This window comes from Myotis yumanensis, unplaced genomic scaffold (genome assembly GCF_028538775.1).
Source record: "Myotis yumanensis isolate MYYU_CA2020_CCGP unplaced genomic scaffold, mMyoYum1.0.hap1 SCAF_16, whole genome shotgun sequence".
Taxonomy (NCBI): domain Eukaryota; kingdom Metazoa; phylum Chordata; class Mammalia; order Chiroptera; family Vespertilionidae; genus Myotis; species Myotis yumanensis.
Genome location: NW_027223767.1, coordinates 10,684,636 through 10,710,746, shown reverse-complemented (window position 1 = coordinate 10,710,746; position 26,111 = coordinate 10,684,636). Strand labels below are relative to the sequence as shown.

The 26,111-nt window shown below is 50.8% G+C and overlaps 1 protein-coding gene across 2 annotated transcripts in view; it reads right to left on the bottom strand.

The window, feature by feature from the left end:
* Positions 1-26,111, bottom strand: part of GAS7 (growth arrest specific 7) — a 208,933-nt gene that overhangs the window by 123,972 nt on the left and 58,850 nt on the right. Inside the window, exon 1 of one of the 2 annotated variants that reach the window (XM_070395599.1) lies at positions 19,895-19,919. The exons of the other annotated variant lie outside the window; for it this stretch is intronic. The gene's annotated coding sequence lies outside the window, so the exon portion shown is untranslated. Of the gene's footprint in view, positions 1-19,894; positions 19,920-26,111 lie in introns of those variants that run through there. 2 annotated transcript variants of the gene reach the window in all.

Here is a 26,111-nt window from a genome sequence, read left to right as displayed (position 1 = left end):
CACTGACATTTTTAACATGTACACTTGACTTCAAGCATCAAGTTAATCAATAGCTCTTTTCTCCTTCTGAATAATACAAACACCCTGCGAAGCTCCAACTTCGATCTCCTCCCTCCCACATTCGAGGTGTTGGCAGCGTGAGTCAGCAGAAGGTGCTGTTTCCCACAAGTCTTGAAACCACCCGGTTATTTGCTATCTCCTGTCACTGGTCATTTTCCAGAAAAACAAAAAATTACAAATTGATTCAAGAGGAAATAGAAAACCTGAATAGATCTGTAACCTCCAAAGGAACTGACCCAGCCGTAAAAAATGTACCTTAAAAACTATAATGGGTCTATATGTGTTTTTACTGACAAGTTTTTTCACATCTTGAAGGAGAGGATAACACTTACACAGTTTCTTCCAGAAACAGACAGAAAAACTCTCATTTCCTTTTAAAAATACCCTGACACCAACCTCCAAAAAGTAAAAACAAAAAAAGTAAGGAAAATTTTAAAGATTACCTTCTAACCTCACAGGGCACATTGTGAAAGTCTTAAATATACATGAGCAAATCCTGGAAATGGAGGGATATTAAACCATCCAAAGACTCATTAGGTAAACTCACCACATTAAAATATTATTTTTTTTAAAATAGGATAATCTAGATGCAGAAAAAGAATCTGACCAAACTCGGCACCTTTCTGTGATTAAAACTCACAAACTAGGACTAGAACAAAACTTTCTTAGTCCTACAAATGCTAACCCTCAGAGATTAGAATAAACTCCGTACCGAATATAAGTCAGGAATGAGACAAGGCTGCTCACCACTTCTGCTTCTTTTCAATACTATACTGAAGATCTCACATCACCATAAGCAATATAAAAAAGGAAAATATAAGGTTTGCAAAGAAAGAAACTGCTGCCATCTTCATATAACTGCCTACCCAAAATATCCAAGAAATTCTACAAACATTCAGAACTAATAAGACAGTTCGAGATCTATGTATAAAAGCAAGCAATATCCATTCCTAAATATTAGCAACAATCATAAAATAGAATACTTATGTTTAAAATGGATGACTAGAAACAGATTGTTTATCTCCATGCTTTCCTGAAATCCCATTAGAAATGACTGGGGGAAAAATAGATACAAAAACCACAAAAAAATAAATAAATAAATAAGAAAGAATTGGCAATAAATGAAACATATCCACAACATTTATTTTTAAAATATTTTTTAAATATATATATTTTATTGATTTTTTACAGAGAGGAAGGGAGAGGGATAGAGAGTCAGAAACATCGATGAGAGAGAAACATCGATCAGCTGCCTCTTGCATGCCCCCCACTGGGGATGTGCCCGCAACCAAGGCACATGCCCTTGACCGGAATCAAACCTGGGACCCTTCAGTCCACAGGCTGCCGCTCTATCCACTGAGCCAAACCGGTCAGGACTTTAAAATATTTTTATTGATTTCAGAGAGGAAGGGAGAGGGGAGAGAGAGATAGAAACATCAATGAATGCCCCTACTGGGGATAGAGCCCGCAGCCCAGGCATGTACACTTGACTGGAATCGAACCCGGGATCCTTCCGTCCACAGGCTGACGTTCTAGCCACTGAGCCAAACCAGTTAGGGCTCCACAACATTTTAGACCACTGAAAACAATTGGATAAATGATAATGAGTTAGCATAGAGTAGAAAACGGAAATCTTCCTGACCTCAAGGGTAAATAGCCACAAGAAACAAGCCAACTTATAATGCAGAACTTCAGAGAGGCCCAGGAAGACTCAGAGGCACAAGGTTATCTACAAGGTGGAAGTTTGAAAAGGTGGGGACTGCTTCTTAGATCACTCCCTACCCTTGACCGCAAGTGACTCCCACTGCCCCACTTGCAGGAAGTGGCAGACCAACACTCAGAGGGACAAGGGCAGAACTCCTGGACTCAGGGACACCTGGAGGATGGGGTGAGAAGTGTTCATGAAAACAGGGCGATTAGGCAAAGGATTGCACACTGCAGGTTTCAGATAAGACTCATTTATTTTCCAGGAAGTTAGTGAAGTGCGTGCTCCAACAAAACAAGGAAGAAAACAAAAATAAAAGTGGGAAATTTGAGACCCAAGAAGTGGCCAAAAGCAGAAGAGAAGCAAAGGAACGAAGATCCCAAGATGACAGCTGACCACCGTCCTGAAGAGAGAGACCAAACCAGGGCAGATCGATTCTTCTATCACCAGTGGGAAAAGCAGCCTTGACAGGTTACTTCCTGTTGGCAGGATTCAGGGAATGTTATGGGTCTGCCAAAGAGTCTGGGGAAAGAACTGGTGCAAGAGAAGGAGAAAACTTGGGTATGACAAACACACGGTAAAAAAAGACAAGTGAAGAGAAAGCGGTGATTAAAACACAACCTGGTAGAAAAGTGAGCTGGGTATGAATAGCAAACACAGAGAAGAGGCCCGAGCCACAAACACACACGTGAAAATATAAACAGCCCCAATGAGCAATGAAGGAAGTGCAAAGGGAGTTAAACCGAAGGTGCGAGATCTCACACCCTCGGATGGCAGCCCTAAGTCTGACATGTTGGCAAGGGGAGTGGAAATTCCAACTCTGTGGGTGGCGGCGTATTTATAATTGCAAAACCTCTTTGAGAAACACTGTGGCACTCGTTAGCAAAATCCAGAAATTCTTCGAGGTGTCTAGCCCCAGAAAAATGCTCACTCACACGCGTGTCCCATGAGATACCATGCACAAGGACAAACCCCGTAGGTTGCTTATAATAGCCTAAAATGCCCACCCCGAGGGTTAAACTGTGAAATTTGCACATGCTAGGGCACTGTACAGCAAGTAAAGCCATTTCTGTCTAGCCGTTTCAGTGGAGATAAACCTCAAAAATGTAAGAGAAAAAAAGCGAACTGCAAAAAGATAAATACAGCATGACATGTTCCTTGTCAGTTTAAAAATACACAAAAAACATTACCGAATACTATTTTGGGTTCGTATGTGGTACTACAAATTTTAAACATGTTTGTAGAAAAGATACACCAACCACAGAACAGTGGTTACCTCCAGGGAGAGAAGGAGAGAAGAAACAGAATTAAAGGAAGACACAAGGATTGTTAATGCCAAGTAAGTGTTATTTCTGATTGACATTTGGCAAATGTTAATACTCGTCAAATCCAGAGATGGTGATAGCACATGAAAAACGCTCAACATCATTAATCCTCAGGAAGATGCAAGTTAAAAGCACAGTGAAAAACTACTTCGTACTCACTAGAATGGCTACCAAAAAAAGAAAAAAATGCTGGCAAAAAGCTAAGGAGCTGGATGCGCAGACACTGCTGTGAGCAATGAGAAAGAGGGGCGGCCACTTCAGAAAATAGTTTTGCTGTTTCTTATCAAGTTAAACATACGCTTACCCTATGATCCAGCAATTTCACTCCTAGGTATTCACACAACAGAAATGAAAACACATCTGAAATACTTACACCCCAAAGTTCACAGCAGCATTATTCACAACAGCTAAAAACTGGAAACAGCCCAAGTGTCCATCAACTGACAAATGGATAAGAAAATCAGAGTGGATTCAACGAGGTGGATCCTACTTAGCAATAAAAAGGAATGAACCATCAATACAACAATATGAACAAATCTCAGACATTATCCTGTGCAAAAGAAACCAAGAGTGCATACTTCATGACCCACTTCTATGAAATCCTACAATAGGCAAAACTAATCCATAGGGTAGAAATCAGAGGTGGCCTGAGGACATGTGTGGGAGAAGAGGTAGGGACTGACTGCCAATGGGCATGAGAGAACTTTCTGGAAAGATGTCCTGTACTTTGATTAGAGCGCTGAATACATGGGTGGATACATTTGTCTAGTCACTGGCCTGAACACTTAAAGTAGATGCATTTTACTTTCTGGTACATTATAGCTCAGTAAAGTTGATTTTAAAAATACAGATGTAGACACATTTGTTATAATCTCTAATTTCTGTAAATAAATTTCATTAAAAATTACATGGATTTTATAAAACACTAGAGGCCCCGTGCATGAAATTCGTGCACTGGGGGTGGGGGTGGGGTCCCTCAGCCCGGCCTGTGCCCTCTCCCAGTCCGGGACCCCTCGCTCCTTACTGCCCACCTGCTTGCTGCTCCCTACCGTTCGGCTCGTTGCTCCTTAGTGCTGCCTCAGAGGCTCCCACCACCGACGCTGCGCTCGCCAGCCATGAGCCTCCGCTTCTGGCTGAGCACACTGACCACCAGGGGGAAGCTCCTACATTGAGCATCTGCCCCCTGGTGGTCAGTTCATAGCGACCAGTCATTCCACCTTTCGGTTGATTTGCATATTAGGGTTTTATTATATAGGATGGTTATTAATTATGTACATTGGGGAACGGGAGGTTTCAGGGGGAGAAAGAAAAATTCAGAAGGCTAATAATGCTAATCCATATTGCTTCCCAGTGGGAGAGTTGTCTATTTGATTATTAGAGTAGTCTTATTAGAATCCAAAGGGTTCTTAGAGATCATCTAGTTCAATTCTCTCATTTTCAGAAAAAAAGCCCACAAAAAGAAAAAAAGAAAAAGAAAAGAAGCCCACAGTGAGATTTGTTCAAGAGCACTATAGCAGACATTTGTTGCTTAAGCTACCCAGTGTCCTAGACCCAGCCCAACAGCACCCACTTCTTTTTAAGGGAATTCTCTCTCCCTCCCTGGGCACTTGCTCTGTGAGGCTATTAATCCAGGGGCCAGCCCTCTCACTACCAATGCAAAGGGGTCCCAGGTGGCTCCTCCGCCTTCCACAGGGCATAGGTGTGTGACCATCCGTGCCTCCCGATGCTCTCTGCTGACATGGGCAGCACCAAGCAACCTGACCACACTATCTGTGCTCTAAGATTGGCCCTGTTGCCCCATCTCCTGCCTCACTCCGCTCATCATCTTGGTTTCTACCTGTTTTCATGTTTTGCCAGCTTTCTGCCCATTCTGTGACCTTCCATGATCTTTGCAGTATGTCCACTTCTCTTACATCAGCTAGAATCAGTTTTTGATGTTTGCAACCATGCAATTCTGTGTGACACATCACCCAACTGGCCCAAGGTAGACCGGGCCCACAGCCCAGAGTTCTGAATTCTAGACAGCTGTCCCTGGGTGTGGCAGCCACCTGGCTAACTCCTGGGGATCCTCAGCGCCAATAACTCAATGGCCGGGGGAGAAAGAATGAAAGAGAATGATCACTTGTTAAATGATTTGCCAAATACTTTGACAGGCTTTCATTCAGCCCTTCCCATCGTCTAGTAAAGTAGGGGAAATCCCAACTTCTCTTTGAGGACACTGAAGAGGAAAAAGAAATATTTTTTCAAGGTTACAGAGCTCATAGATGACAGAGAAGGCACTTGAGCCAAAACTGTACAACTTTAAAGCCTAGTTCTTGTCACCTCATCACCCTGCCACACCTCAAGAATATACTAGCAGTGGGTCTTCTGCTGCCCCTCCTTCACAATGAGGTCACTGAAACTTCAAATGAGCATATGAGGCATGGTTGGCTATTGGCTGCACCTAAAAGTAGTGAGAGGTCAACTATGTGCACTGGACCAGGGCACCCGCCCAGGAGGGAGCGACGCTGGGTGGGGTGTCCGAGGGGGATGCGGAGCACACTGCAGCCTTAGGGAGAACAGATGTGCCTGGGGGATGGTGTGGGAAACTGCCACATACCAGAGCAGGAGTGAATCCTTTCTGCTTTGAGATGAATACATGGTCACGTTCCCATGGCAACGGAGCATGTTCACGGCAATCCATACCTGTAACTGAATGACTCACATTTTTGGCATTGCACTAGCCCAATCCAAAGTCAGTGGCTGATCAGCCTAGAACATGTGCACCCTCCCACTGATAGCGCCTTGGGGGATAAACAGCGTCTGTGTGTGTCCCTCTGAGGCTCTGGGAGCAGGGATCTCGCCTCTGTTCTTGCACAGCCACTAGCTCACAAGAATGCATCACAGCTACTCAAGGACCCATAAATGAAGAGGAGGGCAGTGCGGTAGCACAGATGCCAACGAGATCCAGTGCTGGTGGCCCCTGAGAGAGGAAGCAGCCTAGGAGCTATGAGGATCCCACCAGACGAACCTGGAGAACCCCGAGTGGCTTCCGAGTTACTAAACAATTTTATCAAAAAAATTTTTTTAAATCCTCACCCAAGGATATTTTTCCATTCCTTTTAGGTAGAATGGAAGGGAGGTCGGGGAGAGAGAGAGAAACATCGATGTGAGAGAGACACATTGACTGGTTGCCTCCCATGCCCCTACTGGGCCGGGGGTCAAGCCTGCAACCAAGGCACATGCCCCTGATTGGGAATCAAACCCACAACCCTCTGATGTGCGGCCAATGCCCTAACCACTGAGCCAAATAGGCCAGGGTCGATTCTATCAATTTAACGAAGGACCTTGACAGGGCACCCCAGATACTGCTAAGGGGATTCGTAAAAGCCAGTGGTTACATGAAAGGGTTTTTCCCCCTCTAAACAAAGGGAAAACCTATGGTTCCTGCTTAGTTTCTTGAGAAAAAGTCAAGAGGTTTGGGTGTGCCTGGGGAGACCCAAAGGGGAGGACCCTCAAGGAAGGAGCATTAAGAGTAAGGAGACACCCTACCTGCCCAGATTTCAGAGTGAGCTCAGCCTGGCCGCCCAGGAGGTCCGTACACACAGACTCAACAGCACCACGAGGGCTCAGCTGTCCCCATTCCAGAAACAGGCAGCCCTGGCCCCCAGGATGTGATCACTAAAGAAGTGGGCCAGGAGATCGAGGGTACTCACCAGCACATCTCAACAGCACTTGTCATGGAAGGTTTCAGTGTGCCTCAGTTGGGTGTCATCCCATGCACCCAAAGGTCACCCATTCGATTCCCAGTCAGGGCCCATATCCAAGCTGCGAGCTCGATCCCCAGTGGAGGGCGTGCAGGGGGCAGTTAATCAATGTTTCCTTCTCACATCAATGTTTCCCTCTCTCTCTAAAATCAGTAAAAACATATTTTAAAAAGGCTCCTTTGGGAGCCTGGCATGTGCTTGTCCCAGCACAGCAAGGACTCTGTCAGTCCCCGGACACGGAGACCAGGTGTCTGTACTGGTGTCTATACTGGTGTCTACACGGCCCACAGCACCTGCAGACATGCTTCCTCCACTGAGAAATGCAACAAAGAATGGAGAGGGCTTTCTGAACAATTTCCTCAAGCAGTCTGGAAGCTTTCCTGTTATAAAGAGGACAGACCCAGCAAGCCTGAGGGTCTCGGAATAGCCCGTGGGCCACCGCTGAGCCAGAAAAGAAGGTGTGGCTGGGTCCAGGAGCAGGTGATGGGCTGCAGGGAAGGAAACAGTGAATCGGACGCCCTTCTCACTTCTGAAACCCACAGCTCCCTAAAGTCCTCTATATAGAAAGTAACTGACAGTAGCGAAAGGCATCAGCGTATTAGGGGGTGTGTTCAGGAGGGAGGGAGGGAGGGAATAAAACCTGGGGGGCTGGTGCCAGGGGTGTCCTCTCAGTAGGAGGGACAAGGTCAGGATATAAAAGGAGGAAAAGGCTCTGCAACTTAAAAAGAAAAAGCATTAATGAGCCAGCAAAACTCTATTAGGAGTCGCAGGGATCCCTGGTCCAAATGAGGGAAGGAGGGGCGGGTACAAGACCCCCGGCAGCCTGGCTGCTGGCGACCATCCTTGGCACTGACATTCCGACATGCTGAGCCCCTGAGCTGAGGCGATGAGAGGTTTGGAAAAAGGGGCCCCAAGTGTCCCAACAACAAGTGCCTTGGCCACTGGCTGCCCCTTCTTAAACCCGTGCAGGCCGGGCTGGCGAGCGGCTCCACGCGGCACTAATTGCCGAACATCTCGTACAAGCTCAGCCAGCACTCTGCCGGGATTCGCGGGAAACGCTCACAGGCCCGGTGTCTCTAACAGAGAAATAAATCATCCTTAATTGCACAGGGCGCGTTGCCATGCTGTCCTGTTTGTGGAGTGGCTGCTCCGGAGGGGCGAGTGCAGCGTGGGCACAGGACCCAGGGAGGCAGCGCCGGGGTCAGCAGGTCCTGCTGCAGAGCAGGCAGGGCTGCACGAGAAGTGACAGTTGTCTGGTGGCAGTAGGGAGAGGAGAGGATTCCTGAAAGTCCCCCTTGCCCCATCTTCCCGATCCAGACGCCTGGAGAGCGGCATTAGCGAAGAGGAAGTAGGAGCAGAAAAGGCACCATGAGGTCTGGGTGAGGCCAGGGGCCTCTCCCAGCCAATCCTCCAAGCCTGAGGGGTGGGCCCCAATTTGGCAGAGCTCTGCAGCCAGTACAGAGGGAAACGTGTTTGGCTAACGGCTCCTCCGTGTCCTCAAGATAAAATAAGCCACCTGCTCAGGGAAGCACAACCGCTCCTGCCCTAACACCAGAAGACATTGCTCCCAGGGGCTCAGAGAAAGAGAACACGCAGTTAAAAAAACATCTTTAAAGACCACGAGTTTCATAGCGCTGTTCATGTTAACCCTTGTGTGAACCAAATCCTTACAAAGCCCTGGCTGGGTACCAGATTCCGGCTGCCGTTCCCACCCCCCAGGTGTCAGGAGGCCTGGCTAACAGGAGAAGGGAAAATAAGCAGCAAGGAAAGGAGGCAGGGTCTGGTGTCAATAATTCCTCATCTTTCATAACAGGGAGGCAATAGAGGGCTGGAGTTAATACGTCTTGAAACATCTTAGCATTTTACTTAAAATGTTGGAAGTAACGGCCAGCAGAACTAAAATTAAAACGCGGCTGGAAGGGGAGCAGCGGGGGTAAGTGTGTTGCTTTGCACTCTAAGCCCTTCAGCACGGTTTTCGTTTATTTTTAACCACGTGCACGTTGTTACTTTTGCTAAAAGTAAAAACAAAGGGTTTGAAGTTATGGCATGGAAAATGAAGACAGATGGATGAGACGCAAAGGACAGAGTGTGCTGTTCCAGGGATAACCTTGAGTTTGCTTTGACTGATAAAAAAAAAAAAAAATTCTCTCGCAAACTTCAGAGCTGTTCAGAACAGATCTCTGCAACACCCCTCACAACCACAGACACAGCATATGACACCCCACAGCGGAGACCGCTACCCCCGGTGGCCCCTTAAAGTCCAGACGAGGCCGGCCGTCCAGGCAGGTTTCCTGAACTGACTCTTTCAAGGCAACTAACTTTCACGGGAATGCAATTTGCCTAAGAGCTTAGGTCCACTTTCCCGCCCTGGTTACTGCCTGCTCCGGGCTTTTGGAACCTGGTGGGGGGCATGGAGAAATTTGGGCAGCCACACCAAGACACCCCGTTTCCAAAGATGCTGGAGCATTTGCACAAAGGATGGTGATTCATCCTCAGGCACAAAATCACTGACTTGTGGGGTCTTGAAGCTGGTGAACGTCCTCAGTCTCTGGGGAGGAGTGGGAGTGCCAGATGTGACATGAGATTGGCCAGAAGTCATGAAACTCCAGGGCAGCAGCCTCAGAACTGGGTTCCAGGAGCCCCGACCAGTGCTCTCTCACTATGCGGGTCTCCTGGAGCACTTCGGCACGTGGAGCAGCTACGTGAAAAGGGGCTTCGTGTCAAGGGTGGAGTAAGCCAAGTCTTCCAGAGGATGGAACACATCCTGAACCCAAACCTGAATCCCCATCTTCCTGCACGATCTCTGCCTCAGCCACACACAGCCAAGCATCGCTCACACCTGGGGCAGCAGGAGCCATACACAGCCAAGCATCGCTCACACCTGGGGCAGCAGGAGCCACACACAGCCAAGCATCGCTCACACCTGGGCAGCAGGAGCCACACACAGCCAACCATCGCTCACACCTGGGGCAGCAGGAGCCACACTCAGCCAACCATCGCTCCCAGCTGGGGCAGCAGGAGCCACACACAGCCAACCATCGCTCCCACCTGGGACAGCAGGAGCCACACACAGCCAACCATTGCTCACACCTGGAGCAGCAAGACCTTAACTGCTCTTCTGGTTTTTATTGAGGCCACCACCTCCCATTCATTCTCCAGCCAGAGTGAGTCTTCTAAAAGACACATCAAAAATCATGACATGATAGATAATCCACAGAGACCCGGAGCAGACTGGTGACTGCCAGAGGCTGGGGGTGGGGAATGTGGGGAGGGAGGGGGAGGAGAATATGGGCAGTGACTATTTAATGGTATGAAGTCTCCCTTGGGAATAATGAAAATGTTTTGGAACTAGACAAAGGTGGTGGTCATGTAACATTGCAAATGTACTAAATTTCCAGTGAACTGTACACTTTAAAATGGTTAATTTTACGTTAGGTGAATTTTATCACAATAAAAAAAAATCATGCCCTGCTTCAAATCAAATCTCTCCAGTGGACCCCCACCTTCCTCGAGAAGAAGCCCATGGCCACAGTGGAGAGAACGGCCTCCCATCTCTCCTCCTCCCTCCGCTGTTCCAGACACAGTGGGGAGGCCAAGTGCACGTCCGCCTCTCGGCCCCTGTGCTTTCTCTCTTCCTCCCCCAGCCAAGCATCGCTCTCACCTGGGGCAGCAGGAGCCACACAGCCAAGGTAAGAGGACCCATTTAATGAGGGTCTCTGTTCCAGTGTTAGCAACCACAGACCCCTCTTGTCAACCCTGCCTCAAATAGCCCCTCCTGCTACCCTCCGCTGAGAGAGAGAAACAGTATGTCCCTAGCCTGACACTACATCACATGGCTGCTTTTACTAGTCGTCTGCTTTCTCCAGTAGAATCTAAGCAGTGAGGGCAGGGGTTGTTACAAATGTCCCGCACCTAGGACAGGGGCTCAAGTGCCACAGGCGCTCACTAAAAGTGTTGAACAAATGAATGTTCACTTGTTCAAGGTTCAAAGTTATTTGACCAGGGATGACTTTTCTCCAAGGAGCAAATTGGCAGGCAAGAGTTCAGCAGGCTGACTTTGACAAATCCTCACTGTCTTAGTCTCTTACAGCTGCTGTAACAAATACAGTAGACTCCCTTATTCAAGGGAGATACCATCCAAGACCCCAGTGGATGCCTGAAACCGCAGATAGTTCCGAACCCTATATATACTGTGTGTTTTCCTACACACACATACCTATGATAAAGTTTACACTACTCTTGCACTTCGGGGCCATTATAAAGTAAAATAAGGGTTATCTGAACACAGGAACTGAGATAGAGCAATAGTCAATCTTCAGAGAGGTGGGAACACATTCTCAACCCATGGACTAAGGGGAGGGCCTTTGGGTTCATCAAACCAGCTTGCAAATGTGGGGGAACCTCTCTGTAGCAATATCTTTTCCAGGATAGAAAAGGCAGGCCACAGCTGCAGCCCCGAAACAGAGAAGAACATGGCCCATGGCCCATGGCCCATGGCCCCGGCTATAGGCTGCTGACCACTAACCTAAGGCAATGACCAGCCTCTTGCCTTCCCTCGCCTGCATCCTGGTGTAACACTCCCAAATCCCACTCGGGCTCCACTCGTGTGACAAACCACATTCTTCCACCACAGAGACACAAACACCTCAAATTCAACACGTCCCAAGCTAAAGTCCATTCCCAAACCACTCCCTTCCATACATCCATATTTATGTTTAAATTTATACTAGTGACCCGGTGCATGGATTCGTGCATATTGAAAGGAAATTAATTAGAAGGTGGCTGGCAGGGTGGGACTGGGCGAGATGGGCCAGACACGTCCTGGAGCCAACCTCCCGTGGTCCCTCCCTGGTGTCTGCGGAGTGAGTGGGGTCCCACTGGCAGGTGGGGTCCCTTGGCCAGGCCTGCAGGGATCGGGCCAAAACCGGCTCTCTGACATCCCCTGAGGGGTCCTGGAGTGCAAGAGGGCACTCTGCAAAGTTGCTGTCTTACAGGGTGTGGAACGCAAACGCAAGTGTGCAGTAAACCAGATTCGGGGCCGACAGTGCCCCAGCCACAACATAACCCACGGCCAAAGGTAGAATCGTGCAGCCCCGCGAGGAATCAGGCTCCCTTCTCTCTGGTTTTGGGGTGCGTCACCCGAGTTCAGCCCATCCCCTGGGTCTGGTTCTGCAGCTCGGCAGCTCCTGTGTTGAGCATCTGTGCCCTGGTGGTCAGTGCGCATCATAGCAACCAGTTGGACAGTAGGAGGAACACTTAGCATATTAGCCTTTTATATATATATATATATATATATATATATATATATATATATATATTCCTAGCTCCCAGAAGCCCAAGCCTCACATCTCTGACATCTCTGATTTTTTCATTTATCAAATTCCCCACACTCAATCCCTTCCAAAATGGTCTTTAAACATCATGAGTTTCATACGATGGTTGTTAATTTTAACCCTCAAACTGAGCTAAGTCCAGAGGAGGCAATCCCGGGTATGCTTCCAGCAGCAGTCTTACCACCCAGATGGGGAGCCCCCAATTCCAGTGAAGGCCCAGCCAGTAAAGGTAGTGAAATAAGGAGAAAACGATCACATTTGGGAGAAGGTAAGGAGGGGACCTCCTAAGTCCTGCAAGAAGGAGACCACCCAAGTCTTATCTATTCAACCACCAAAATCTCTCCAAGTTTTCTCCCCCACCAGCCCCTCTTCTGTTTACCATGACTGTGGCCACTTACTGCACTACATGCAAAAAAAAACCCCCAAATCCTTCAAGGATCTCGGCAAACCAGTGGTGAAGATGTGTTGGTTCTACCTGCCCATCCCCAGATCCTTCTCATACCACTAGCACCCACTTTTCCTGTGGGGAGCCACACCTCTCCATTCTCAGTGTGGGCAACCCTACTCACCTCTCGGGTGCAGGGCCAGGGCCAGGGCCCATTCACCAGCCATCTAGTTGAGCCCATCCCCTGGGTCTGGTTCTGAAAGGCCCACTGACTCTATGGGGCTTGATCTCGGGACTTGCTGGAAAGAGCAGCTCTCCTGCTGATGGCCTCAAAGCCACCAGGACGCCAGTTTGAAGCTGCCAGCGAGTGGGAGGCTGAGCAGCTGAAGTGAGAAAGCATCTACCAGGACATCTCTGGAACCTCCAGGCGAGTCCGAACATCCCCTTCTTTGCCTCGGCAGCATGGAGCTGGGTTTTGACAGTTGCAATAGAAAGTGTCCCTTGGAGGCAACAGCTTCTCTCCTTCCTTCCTCCTCTCACATCCCCCTGCCCGCCCCCCAGCCATGCCAGAGCAAACATTTCCCAAAGCAACACAAAACACACTCTGTTCAAGCAAATTCCCTTATTTAACACCCAAGCACGCCTCTGGCCCCTCCTTGGCTCATGCTGATCCCTGGCCTGGGTCGCCTGGCCCCTCTGGCCTCTGGCGATCCTGTGCGTTAGAGTAGACACCTTTGCCTTCTCTTCGGTGACGTCCCTCACCCTTCTCTAAGCCACTGAAACGCTCTCAGCAGGTTTACTACAATTACTGTTAGTGGCCGGTCACTGCCCCCTCTCCGCAGCTTACCCAGGAGTATCAGTGCACGCTGTCTCTATGCCCTGGGAGGAGGGGGCAGAGCAGAAGTGCAGTCGCCCTGCTCGGTGCTCAGACACTCGGGGCTCGGCCAGGGTCCTGGGACACCCAGAACACGCGGGGCCTGTAAACCAGAGAAGGGGGGGCATCCGCGCCAGCGCCAAGCCCTGGCCTTGCGAGCTCGTGGGCTCCCCTCATGTTTGCTTTCTTTTCCACGTTTTCACAAAACTGCGGCCTCAGAATTGCGGGAAGCCACCTGGGCTCCAAGCCTCTGGCCAGCTCTGCAGCAGGCATAGCCGGGACACACTCGGCAACTTCCGGCCCTCGCTCCGCGTCTGGAGGGGCCCACTTCCTTTTGCCCAAGAGATCCTGGGGAGCCCCCGATTCCTGTTAGGTCCCAGCTCTCCCATTCACCTCCCACCGCCCCTCCCTCCTGCCCAGGGAACCCTGAGTGGGAGCCCCGGAGGAGCAGCACCTGCAGGGGAGCAGCACCTGTGGGGGAGCAGCACCTGTGGGGGAGCAATGCCTGGGGCCTCGCCTGGGGCTGCCTGGCCAGGAAAGCAGGAGGGGCTTCCTCAGCTGAGACAAAAGGACTCTCCCAAGCACATCTCCCATCCACTCCCGCAGCTGGGCCCGCCCTTGACTTTCCCCTCTCTCACGCTGCCCTTCAGCCACCTGTTTGCTCAGATATTTACTCTGCATTCACTACACAGAATGAGCCCAACAGGGCAGAGTGAGCAGGTGGTCCAGGCACCTAGAAGGAAGGCGCTTCTTTTGCCTAAAGTGGGCCAGGGCTTCCTATCCCAGTGACCACCATGGCGATGCCAGAGGGAGAGTAAAAGATGGGATTCGAGAGGGTACAGGGGTCAGCTCAGGGCTGTGGGAGCCATGCGTGTCCCTGGCCAGGCCCTCACCCCCTCCTGAACATAAATGATCACAAAAGGTTAACTAAGGGGCAGAGTTGTGGCCATGGGCATGGAGACAAGAGACGGGTACCCGGCATCCACTAATTGCTCCCAGAACCTTCTGGAAGACCTGCCTCCTCGTGCTTGTGAAACAGGCCTGCGGGATTTGATGATCTATCTTGGAGGCCACTTCCAGCATCGCTGTCTGTGAGTCACTGGAAAAAGCAGGGGAAGCTGGGGACATGCCAGTCCAACCCTCCCTCTGCCACGCCCTGTTTACCAAATCACACCTGGGCACCAGCCACTTGGGTCAGGATGCACTCCTCCGAGCTCCTGGGAACAGGTTCCACAGGGCCTGGCCATGCAGAAGGCCTGCTGTTTCCACCAGCCCCCGGAGCCTGAGCAGGTAGGGACACGGTAAAGCCTCTGACCAGGGAGAAGTTTACACATGTCACAGTGTCCAGTGATCCGAGAGGGGCATCCTCCCACTGCCCTGGGGGGTTCTGGCAGATGTCCGCTGCCCACCCTGGCGCTGCACAGTCCTCTCCACGCAGGTGCTGAAAGTGAGAATGAACGGTATTTCCTAATTCTTCCTCCACCTATTTCCCCTCAGTATTCTTGCTTTAGGCGGCCGAGTCTCATGGTCAAGGAGAAGCTGAGGGCTCTCACCCCTGCAGGCCCGATGAGATGGAGATGCCCAGCCTGACAGGAAAGAGAGCCACCAGGCCAGGCAGCCAGCGCAAGCATGCCCGCGTACATGGCACTTGATTCTGAAAAGTGAATCTCCGTGACTTTTGTAAGATCAGTCGCCTGGGTGCGCCACTAAGTGTGCCAGTCCATACGGTGCCCTCTGCCCAGTCTTCCTTCCAAGGCTAGTCTCTCCAAACCTAACACACCCAGACCCGACAGCATGAGTAGCCAACTTCCTCCAGACTCACTGGAAGCTCAGCCTCCATTTCATACCAAAAGGCATACGACAGGGACAGGCAAAGGCGGGACTTGTCTCTCCGCTGGGCCCGAGGAATACTCTTAGCTCCTGAGTCCAGCTCCTTAGCACCCACACTGGAGCCCAGGAAAGGAAAGAGAGAGGAGAGGAGGATGGATCTATTCCCCTCCTTTCTGTTCTAAAGGCCCAGGAAGAAACAGACACTTGTTGAAAGGAGGGCTTGGTAGAATCATTCAGGTTTAACTGCTGTTGAAATGAGTAATTTCCAGGGATCCTTGCAGCCTTGCCTTTATGATTAATTTCATTCTATTTCTAGCCCAACCTGCAATTTTGTCTCCTGTTAGCACAGAGTATCAAAATTTTACTGTCAGGCTCCTTTAAAGAATGGTCTCTATCTGCCTGCTTTGGCGTCCTCACCACCGTGTTCCCCTCTTAATGACTTTGCATGGATATGGGCTCACACCCTCTCACAGTTAAAACAGGGAACACTGCCTCCCACAGGCCTTTCTCGGCCCTTATTCCCGCCCCCACACCCATCCCCCTACCCCTCTCCGCCCCCATCTCCTTGAAGCCTCTGCCTTCATGGTTTGAGAAGTTTCCATTAACTTTGGTGACACTAACCATTGAGCTTCCCCCCTCTGCCTGAGAGTTGGACCAGTTCTCTCCAATCCCATCCAGGCTAACTTCAAGGACTCCATCACTTCCTCATCTCACTGGTTACCATTTTGGGTAGATTTCCATTCTCCTATGTCTAGAATCAATCAACGTGATTTCCTTTTGGGTACCACTCTTATTCCTTTCTCAGTCCATATGGTTAGGGTGGGACTGACCCCACCTCTCAGCCATATCACCCTAGGCTCCATTTGATTTTCTCCTTTCTTTCTTTGTGGAATGACTGAGAGCTTTCAGAATCTTTCTGAGCAGGTTGCTAATGTAGAAAATGGAGCCAACACAGAGAAAAGGAAGGCCAAAACATGGAGACTCCCGATGCGACCGCCTTGGCCTCCTCTCTCAGTTGGACATTGCCGTGCAACAAATTGCCCCAAAACTTAGTGTCTTCAAACAACAGATATTTATCATCTCAGTTTCTGTGGGTCAGGAATCTGGGCACAATTTACCCAGACCTTGAGCCTCACCTGGGGTCTCTCACGAGGCTGCAAGCAAGGTGCTCGAACTGTGGTCGTCTCAAGGCTCAACTGGGGGAGAATCTGCCTCAAGTGCCTCACGTGCTGGCAGGCCAGGCCCTCGTGGGCTGTGGAGGCATTGGTCTTTCCCTGACTTTTATCAGAGTCCTGTCATGAGTTTTGATAAATCGATGGTAGGATCCATCTTATAAGCTGGGCTCTCAACTTTCAACCTCTTTGCTCCTCTACCCTTGTTCATGACTGGGCTGCATGGTTCAAGGGCCCTATCATTTGAGTGCCTGCTTTGACATTTTCTAAGATGCCTGGGACTACCAAAGGCTGGTAGAACCATCTGAGTAACCCCCTGCCCAGGCCCAAATGGGTCCCTCCACATATCAACTCCAAACATAAGGTAGACCAGATGCCCCGAGAAACTCTGAACTGTGTGTGTAGTAGGGTCATTCAGGACAATGTGAGGATCCCAGGAGGGCAGCCTGGTGAGCAGCCTCGGTGGCACTATGTGAGACTGAGCACGTAGAATGGCCATGCTGATCTGGGGTGACTCAAATTGTTTATACAGATAGGGGCCCACACATCCTTGGAGCAGTCCTGCCTCCACCCCACCTTGGCCACCTATGCCCATGGTCATCCCCTTGACCTAGTATTTTAAAGCCATGCTTCTTAAGCCTGGATAAACATCACCCGAGGAACTTTTAAAAAGGGGGGTGCCTGGGATCCATACCCATTAATTCAGAATCTCAATCAAAATAAAAATCCCCAGGTCTTTTTTTAAGTTCCCCATATAACCCTGACAATGAGCAGACCTGCTTAAAATGGACAGCCACAAATCTCAAAAAGGTCCTCAACTCGTGCTACTCTGCCCTAAATGTAAGGTCAATGGACAAATAATTTAGGCATCTCCTGGGCACAGCAGGAAACTGTGTCTTCCTACGCTTCCCATTCCAGAAGGGCTGTGGATTCTGGCTTGTCAGTGTGGTGCCCAAGGACAGCAGCATCAACATCACCTGGCAGCTTGTGAGAAATGCGGAATCCACACTTTAACAAACCCCCAGGTGATTCTCTTGTGCATGCAAGTTTGAGAAGCACAGTTTAAGCCATCGATCAACCCCACCAGAGTTACCCCGTGGATTTGTTTTCCATCTTCAAAACAACCGTTTCATACTCTTTCTCAGATAATGGACTTTCTCACACTTCACTTAGTCATAAGCAATCTACCAGTGACTGTTCAACCCACTGCCCAAATTCCATCCCACCCACAGCAGTGCCCACATCTCAGCCTTCCCTCCCATTATAGGGGCTAAAAGGCAGTGTACCTGCTTTCTACTTATCAGTACATAACGCCTAGTTTTGAGAGAGAGAAAGAGAAATATCCTTTGACCCCTAATTCTCCAGTCCTACCTATTCCTTCACTTCTCATCACAGCAAATTTTTCACCTCTAATGCTCTCTTACCCACTCCACTGAGCCTGCTCTCCCAATGTCACCAGTGACCTCCATGCTGCTACCAAATCCAAGGGCACCTTGAACTCTTCTAGAGTCCTTGGCCAGCCAGCAGCATTGACCATTCCCTCCTTCTGGAAACCATGACTTCTCTTGGCTTCCATGGCCCCTCACGTATATTCTCAAGGAGTCTCCTTCTAGATCTTCCTCCTACGCCCAATCTTTTTAAAATATGTTTTTAGTGATTTTTTTTAGAGAGAGAGGAAGGGAGAGGGATAGAGAGGTGGAAACATCGATGAGAGAGAAACATCAGTCGGCTGCCTCCTGAATGCACCCCTCTAGGGATCAAGCCCACAACCCGGGCATGTTCCCTGACCTGGAATCGAACTGGTGACCTCTTGGTTCCTGGGATGACACTCAACCATTGAGACATGCCAGCCAGGCCTATGCCCAGCCTTAAATGTTGCAGCAATCTCCTATCTCTGCCCCTTTTCTACCTATTCACTCTCCTTAATGGCTTGACCCTAAACCACTCATGGCTTTATATACCTCGTTTCCTGATGACCCTAAATTCACATCTCTAGCCCTGACCTTTCCCCATGTCTCCCTAGTTACTTGCCATCTCTAGATGGATGCTCAGCAGGAATCTCTGACAAGTCCAAAAGAGAACCCCTCTTCCTTGCCTCCATAAACAAAACAAAACCTGCTCTCCACGCCTCGTTTTAGCAAATGCCACCACAATCCATCCTGCTGCTTTACTCCCCAAATCTAGGATCATCAAGTTCTCCCACCTTCCCCACTCAGTCTCTCTTTATTCCCGTCAGTCTATTACCAAAACTCGTCCAGAAGCCATCCACATTCCTCCATTTCCACTGCCACCACCCTGTTCCCAAGGCGCCATCTATACTCCCCTATAGCATTACAATGATCTAACTGCTCACCTTGTCCCACTTCTCATCCTTTACAACTCATTCTCAACACGGCAGCCAGAGTGAGTGTGTAATACATGAATCAGATTATGACAACCTTAAAGTAAAATCACCTGAAGACTTTGCACTCCTCTTAGAAAAAGAATCCAAACTAGTTAGCCTAATTTACAAAGCACTTAAGTCTGCCTTCTTCATCTATCTCACTTTACGTCATTTTACACCACACTCTCTCCAGCCACACTGACCTAGCTCTGTGCTGTTAACACAGAAGACGCAGCCGCGTGTGGCTAGTTGAGTTTCAGTAAGCGAAAGCTAAAATGAAATGCAAACTTGAGTTCCTAAGCCTTACTAGCCCCATTTCAAGTGCTCCGTTGCCCCACGGGGCCGGCAGCCATATGGCTGGTGCCCACACAGAGCATTTCCATCCCCCAAGTTCTCCTGGGCAGGGCTGCTCTTGCTGGTCCTTGCATGGGGCAAGTTTTGTCCTTTCTGGTGGCCTTGGCACCCACTGTCCACTATGCCTGGCGTGCCTTTCCCTCATCTCTTCCCACGGCTGGATCTAGACATCAAGCTTCAATGTCACCTCCTTGGAGAGGCCTTCCCTGGACACCCGGTCTAAAGAAGCCACCAGCCGGTTGTTCCCGATCACAGGAGCCAAGCCAAGCCTCCACAGCATTTCCCACCAGCTACTGCTCTTCTTGTTTATTTGTGTTCTCTTATTGCCTAGCTAGCTCCCCCATGCCACTCAGCCCAAAGTGTACTTGTTCATCTAGCTCACCTCCACATCCCAGCTCCTCCTCTGTGATCCAGGGGTAGAGTGCCTGGCACACTCTGCTCAGTTAGTATTAACTGACCGTTAGACCTGGGTCACGTTCACATTTCCCCTTACCTCTCTCACAACCATCACCGTTTCTCCATTTTCCCTGCCACCACCCTCTCCGGGCCTTCAGCCCTTCCACCCTGACAGTGCTACACACAGGGCCCTGCCTCTGCCTCCAGCCAACCCTGCCAACACGAGAAGGTTCATCTTGCTGCTATTCCTCTTGTCAAATTCGAGTCGCTGTCCCTGCCCCTCTGGACCCAATGGCCTCCCTGTCCCCAACTGTGGCGAGTGTGCTCCTACCTCAGTGCTGCTGGGAAGGTCTGTCACTCTGCTGGGAGCACTCTCGCTGCTCCTTGTGAAGCCACACCTTCGCTGCCTTCGCTGCCTTCCAGGTGTGGCACAGGTGGCTCCTCGGCAGACACTGGCCCCTCCTCTGGTCTTCCCTGGCGCTTCCTGTCTGCAGCCCTGCTCTGGCACTTACTCACAGAAGACAAGAAGTTCCACCTCCCACATGCAGGCACACAGATAATCCCTGAGATTATTACTAAAAGCAATGGTTCTCCAGCTTTGCTGGGGATCAGAACCACCTGGAAAGTTCAGGAAAAACACACAGGTCCAGGCTCACTGAAGTAGGCTACGGCCCGGGCCTCTGGCCTTTGGCCACCTTCCCTAGGTGCCCCGGAGACCCAGCAAATTTGAGATCCACCAATGAGGAACATCAGATCTGCAACCTAAGTTGTTCAAGCTCTGCCGTTTCCACCAGCTCAGAATACCTGGACGTGAGCAACTTGATAACAACCTTCGCTCACAGACTTGCTCTTCACCAAGTACTGAGAGTTACCCAGTGACAGGCTGAAGATGCCCCCCAAACACATCCCCATCCTAATCCCGGGACCCTGCAAGTGTTACCTTATATGACCAAAGGGACTCTGCAGGTGTGATTAAGACTTTTTAGCCGGGGAGGTTATGCTGGATTGTAAGAGGCGGGGCCTAAATACACTCATGGGGTCCATATAAGAGGGAGAAAGAAGAGAGAGGGCAGGAGCCTTTGTGAGAACAGAAACTGTGTTGTATGGCAGCTTTGAAGAGGCAACATGATGGGCAGCCATGAGCCAAGGGAGGCGTCTCTAGAAGATGGAAAAGAAAAGGAACAGATCGCCCTGCAGCCTCCAGCGGGAGCCAGCCCTGCGACACCTGTTTTAGCCCCATAAACTCAGTTCCCACTGTGCACCTTAGGAACTAGGGGAGAGTACATGTTTAGTTTTAAGCTAAGTTTATGTCGATTCATTACAGCAGCAATAGGAAATGAATACAGCTTCTCTTCTTACCACCAGATAAGGTTCTTTTTAAAAATCTATTGTTTAACTAGAGGCCTGGCACACGACATTCATGTACTAAGGGGGGGGGGGGGGGCGGGTGAGGGTGGCCCTCGGCCCGGCCTGCGTCCTCTCGCAGTCCAGGACCCCTCAGGGGATGTCCGTCTGCCAGCTTAGGCCCACCGCCACCACCGTAGTGCTCACCAGCCGTGAGCCTGGCTTCTGGCTGAGTGGCACTCCCCCTGTGGGAGTGCACTGACACCAGGGGGAAGCACTTGCATTGAGCGTCTGCCCCCTGGTGGTCAGTGCCTTCATAGTGACTGGTCATTCCACAGTCAGTCGATTTGCAAATTAGCTTTTTATTATGCAGGATTACATACATTATATTAGTTTTGGGTGTAAAACATAGTGTTTAGACATTTATATAACTTATGACGTGATCACCCCAATAAGTCTAGTACCCACCTGACATCACACATAGCTATCACAATATTATTGACTATGTTCCCTTTGCTGTACATGACATCTCTGTGGCTATTTTTATAACTGGCGACTTGTACAGCTGAATCCCTTTCAACAGGTAAAGTTCTAAGTGTACAGGATCATGCTTTTCTAATCCATGCATCTGTATTTAACTCACATATTGAAAAATAGCACAAGATACCCACCTGGGCAGGGCTAGCTTGCTTCTTTCACACCTGTACCCACAATGCCTGGCTCAGTGCCTGCTGTTACATCTGTGGATGTCGAAATTCCTTAAAGAAGGCCAGCATTCCAAGTTGGAATCTGGGGCCCTCCCTGATGGGCCTGGTAGCCTAATCCCCGTGGTGCTTCCAATAGGGAAATGCACAAAATCCAAAACAGAAAGGTCACTGGACCTGCACAACTTGGGGGAGAACGGCTACTGTATTTGACTTGAGGAAAGTAGACAAAATACAGCCTGCTTCTCAGACTGTTCTCCTCCCGAAAGTGCCCAGCTTGGAGGTATGCGTTTCCAACATGGCGCCCACTAAGCACAAGTAACTATCTACACTAATAAAAGAGAAACATGGTAATTAGCATACGACCACTACCCTTTTCATTGGCTAATCAGTGAGTATATGCAAATTAACTGTCAGCCAAGATGGCGGCCGGCAGCCAGGCAGCTGGAAGCGAACATGAGGCTTGCTTGCTTCAGTGACTACGGACTCCAACGTTCCCTGCCTCACTTTCCGGCCTCTCAGTTGCAACTCTAAGCAACTATGTACTATGTTGCAAATAAGAAGCTAAACAAAAGCCCAGAAACCGGCTTTCAGTCAGCCGGGCTTTAGCAACATTGTATCGATGTTTTCAGCGGTGAGGCCTCAGAGCTAAAGCTGGCCCAGAATAAAAAAAAAAAAAAAAAGAAAGAAAACAAGGAGCGGTTGGAAGCTTCAGTCACTTGCTTCCGGAAAACAGCCCTCAGCCCCTCACCCAGACTGGCCAGGCACCCCAGTGGGGACCCCCACCCTGATCAGGACACCCTTCCTTCAGGGCAAACCAGCCGGCCCCCACCCATGCACCAGGCCTCTATTCTATATAGTAAAAGGGTAATATGCCTCCCGGCAATGGGATCAGCGGAGCAGCGAGGCCTCCTGGCACAGGATCAGCGTGACAGGGGGCAGCGCCCAAAACCCCTGATCGTCCTGTGGCTCTGTGTGTGACAGGGGGCGGGGCCACAACCTCCCTATCTGCCCTGCTCTGTGCCTGATAGGGGGAGCTCCCCAATCCCCTGATTGCCCTGCGGCTCTGTGTTTGACAGGGTGCAGCGCACCAACCCCCTGATCGGCCCTGCTCTGTGTGTGACAGGTTGCGGCACCCCAAACCGCCCCCCCACCCCACGGGCCCTGCTCTGTGTGTGACAGGGTAGAGCCATAACCTCTCCATTGGCCCTGCCCCAAGTGTGACAGTGGCGGTGCCCCAACCCCCTGATCGGCCCTGCTCTGTGGGTGATAGAGGGTGGCGCCCCAACCCCCCTCCACGGGCCTTGCTCTGTGTGTGACAGGGTAGAGCCATAACCTCCCCATTGGCCCTGCCCTGAGTGTGACAGGGCGCAGCACCCCAACCCCCTGATCCGCCCTGCTCTGTGTGTGACAGGGGGCGGTGCCCCAACTCCCCTATTGGCCCTACTCTGTGAGTGACAGCGGGGAGCTCCTCAACCCCCTGATCAGCCCTGCTCTGTGCGTGACAGGGTACGGAGCCCCAACACCCCTGATGGGCCCTGCTCTGTGCGTGACAGGGGGTGGCGCCGCAACCTCCCCATCGACCCTGCCTTGAGTGTGACAGGGGGCGGTGCCCCAACCCCCCAATCGGCCCTACCCTGAGCGTGACTGAGGGTGGCATTGCAACCTCCCGATCCGCCCTGCTCTGTGCATGATGGGGTGGCGCCCCAACTCTCCAATCGGTCCTGCTCTGAGCCTGACCAGGGGCTGCACTTAGGGATTGGGCCTGCCTTCTGCCACCCGGGAGCAGGCCTAAGCCAGCAGGTCGTTATCTCCCGAGGGGTCCCAGACTGCGAGAGGGCACAGGCCTGGCTGCCCACCCCCCCCCACCCCAGTGCACAAATTTTTGTGCACTGGGCCTCTAGTCCTATATAATAAAAGCCTAATATGCTAAGTGTCCGGTTTTCCAGTCAGCTGTTCAAACAATCAAAGCATAATATGCTAATGATATGCTAAGGCCGCTCAACCGCTCACTCTGACTACCAGGGGGCAGATGCTCTGACTGGTAGGTTAGCTTGCTGCTGGGGTCCGGCCAATCAGGACTGAGTGAGACCACTGCTCATGCCCTGGAGCCCTCCCACAGTCCCTCCCCAACCCGGTCATGCACCAATAGGATCCCTCGGTCTGGCCTGCGCCCTCTCACAATCCGGGACCTCGGGGGATGTCAGAGAGCCGGTTTCAGCCCAATCCGCAGGCCTCTAGTTTAAATATAAATTGATTGCCCTGGCTGGTTTGGCTCAGTGGACAGAGCATCAGCCTGTGGAATTAAAAGTCCTGGGTTCAATTCTAGTCAAGGGCACATGCCTGGGTTGTGGGCTCGATCCCCAGTAGGGGGCGCACAGGAGGCAGCCGATCCATGATTCTCTCTCATCTTGATGTTTCTGTCTCTCTCTCCTCTTCCTTCCTCTCTGAAATCAATAAAAAAAATGTATTTTAAATATAAATTGATTAAAAATAAAACGAAAGACCCATTCCCCATCACACTAGCCATATCTCAAGTGTCACACGTTGGTGGTTACTGTATTGGGTGGCACAAACATAGAATATTTCCATCGTCATGGAACATTCTAGACCATGCTGGCTTAGAGCATCTCTCCAGGCAGCCTTGGCTCCAGCTCCCCCTCCAGCCCTCCGACCAGAAAAACTTGGAGAGGAACGCAGCCACCACGCCCCACTCTACCCTGGAATCCTCTCGAGCATGTGTCTTAGGATGCACAGCTAGAAATGGTATCCAGAGATACTTGCCCGAGTCTGACTTTCCACTGAAAAGACGGCTCTTTGGAAAGTGAGAAGCAGAAGTAGCAGGGCAGGGAAGCTGCAGTCATACAGGCCTCGTGCGGGCGCGGTAGGGGGAGATGGAGATTAGAGAAAGGGAGAAGTAGAAAAAGATAAGGGAGTGGCACGTAAGAAATGGATTCTAGTGATGTTATCATGAGCAGAAAATTCAGAGGCCAAAAAAGGAGGTCTCCCTTGAGGGCTGAAAGCATGTAAACAAGCTGCGAGACAGCTGCTCTGAGAAGGGTCCACGGGAGCAGGGTCCTCTCCCTGCACCTGCGGGCGCCTGGACGGGCCCCACCCACTCACTGCCCCCTGGGAGGCAGTGACAGTGCGGGGAGAAATGAGGGAGGAAAGCACCCCAAAGCAGAGACACAGAACTCTTCCAGACAGAAGGTGTGAAATGTGAACGCGCACGGTGCTGGCAGGGCTGGGGGCAGCGGGCACCTAGCCATGGCTGGTGGACGGGTAAGCTAGACCTGCCTGGCTGGAGGCAGTACTGCACTTTCCATCAAAACTGCAAACACTTTCATTGCTCCAGCCTTTCGACTTCAGGATGCAATTCTTCAAAGACACTCGCCCATGTGCGGCACGATGGACATACAAGGGCACCTCAGCGGGTAAAGGTAAAAGGAAAAGATTAGAAGCGACCTGTACACCCATCAGTCCGGGGAGGCGTGAAAAAGAATGCTTTCTAGTGACTAAACTCCAAGATATATCGTTGCATTTAAAAATCAAACAGTAGCAGCCGCAGGTGCAGAAGAAAGAGGGCGCTACCTCCTGTGTGAAGGAGAAGGGAGGTGAATGCCTGCACTCTTTCTGAGGGACCCATTCGCCTCTGCGGAAGGGAACTGACAGAAGAGGGCCGGAGTGCACAGGGGCCAAGCTTGCGCTCTGTATTCCAGAGGACCTTTCAAATATCAGACCTGATCTATGAATGACCTGTCCAATAAGGTCCAATGAGCCAAGACCTCCCTCTGGGTGTATAGTCAATGAAAAGTCTAAACACACCGTTCACCCCTTTGCATTGACGCTGCCATCTCAGTGGGAGTTGGCACCTGCCCGGTGAGAGGCCCCGGACACCAGCTGCACCGCAGTCGTGAGCTCCCAGGGGTGCCACGGCGCCCCCCGCTGCCACTCCCTGCTGAGAGTGTCTGGGGACTCTGAGGAGGAGTTTCCAAACCCTCAGCCCTCAGCAAATCCGGGCTGTCACCCAGCTTTGGAACTAACCAGGGACTGTCCTCCTCCCACCCCCCCACCCCCGCCTAAATCCCACCCTCCAGGTCTTGTGTCCAGCCAGGGTGTCCCACAGCCACTGCCAAATGACCCCCTGCCAGCCTCTCACTCGGGACAAGATAAAAGCCAGCCCCATGGCTACCGTCTGATAATCACTGTGGACACCAGATACCAGCCTGTGTCAGGCCTGGGTCCAACCAGCCACCCCCACAACGACGCCATAGCAACAAAGGTAATATTATTGTTCTGAAAAGAAACCCCCACACACACACCATGTTGTGTGGCAGCCTTGAAAGCCACAGAGATAACGTATTCCACACCCTACAACTTTCGCCTCTCACTTCCCGGCGAGGCGGCTTCTTCAGTGGGAAGTCACAGGCTTGCGGCTGTCACCTCGCCAACCACCCCAAGATGTGTGCCCAGGAAACAGGCAGGAAGAGGAGTCCCAGG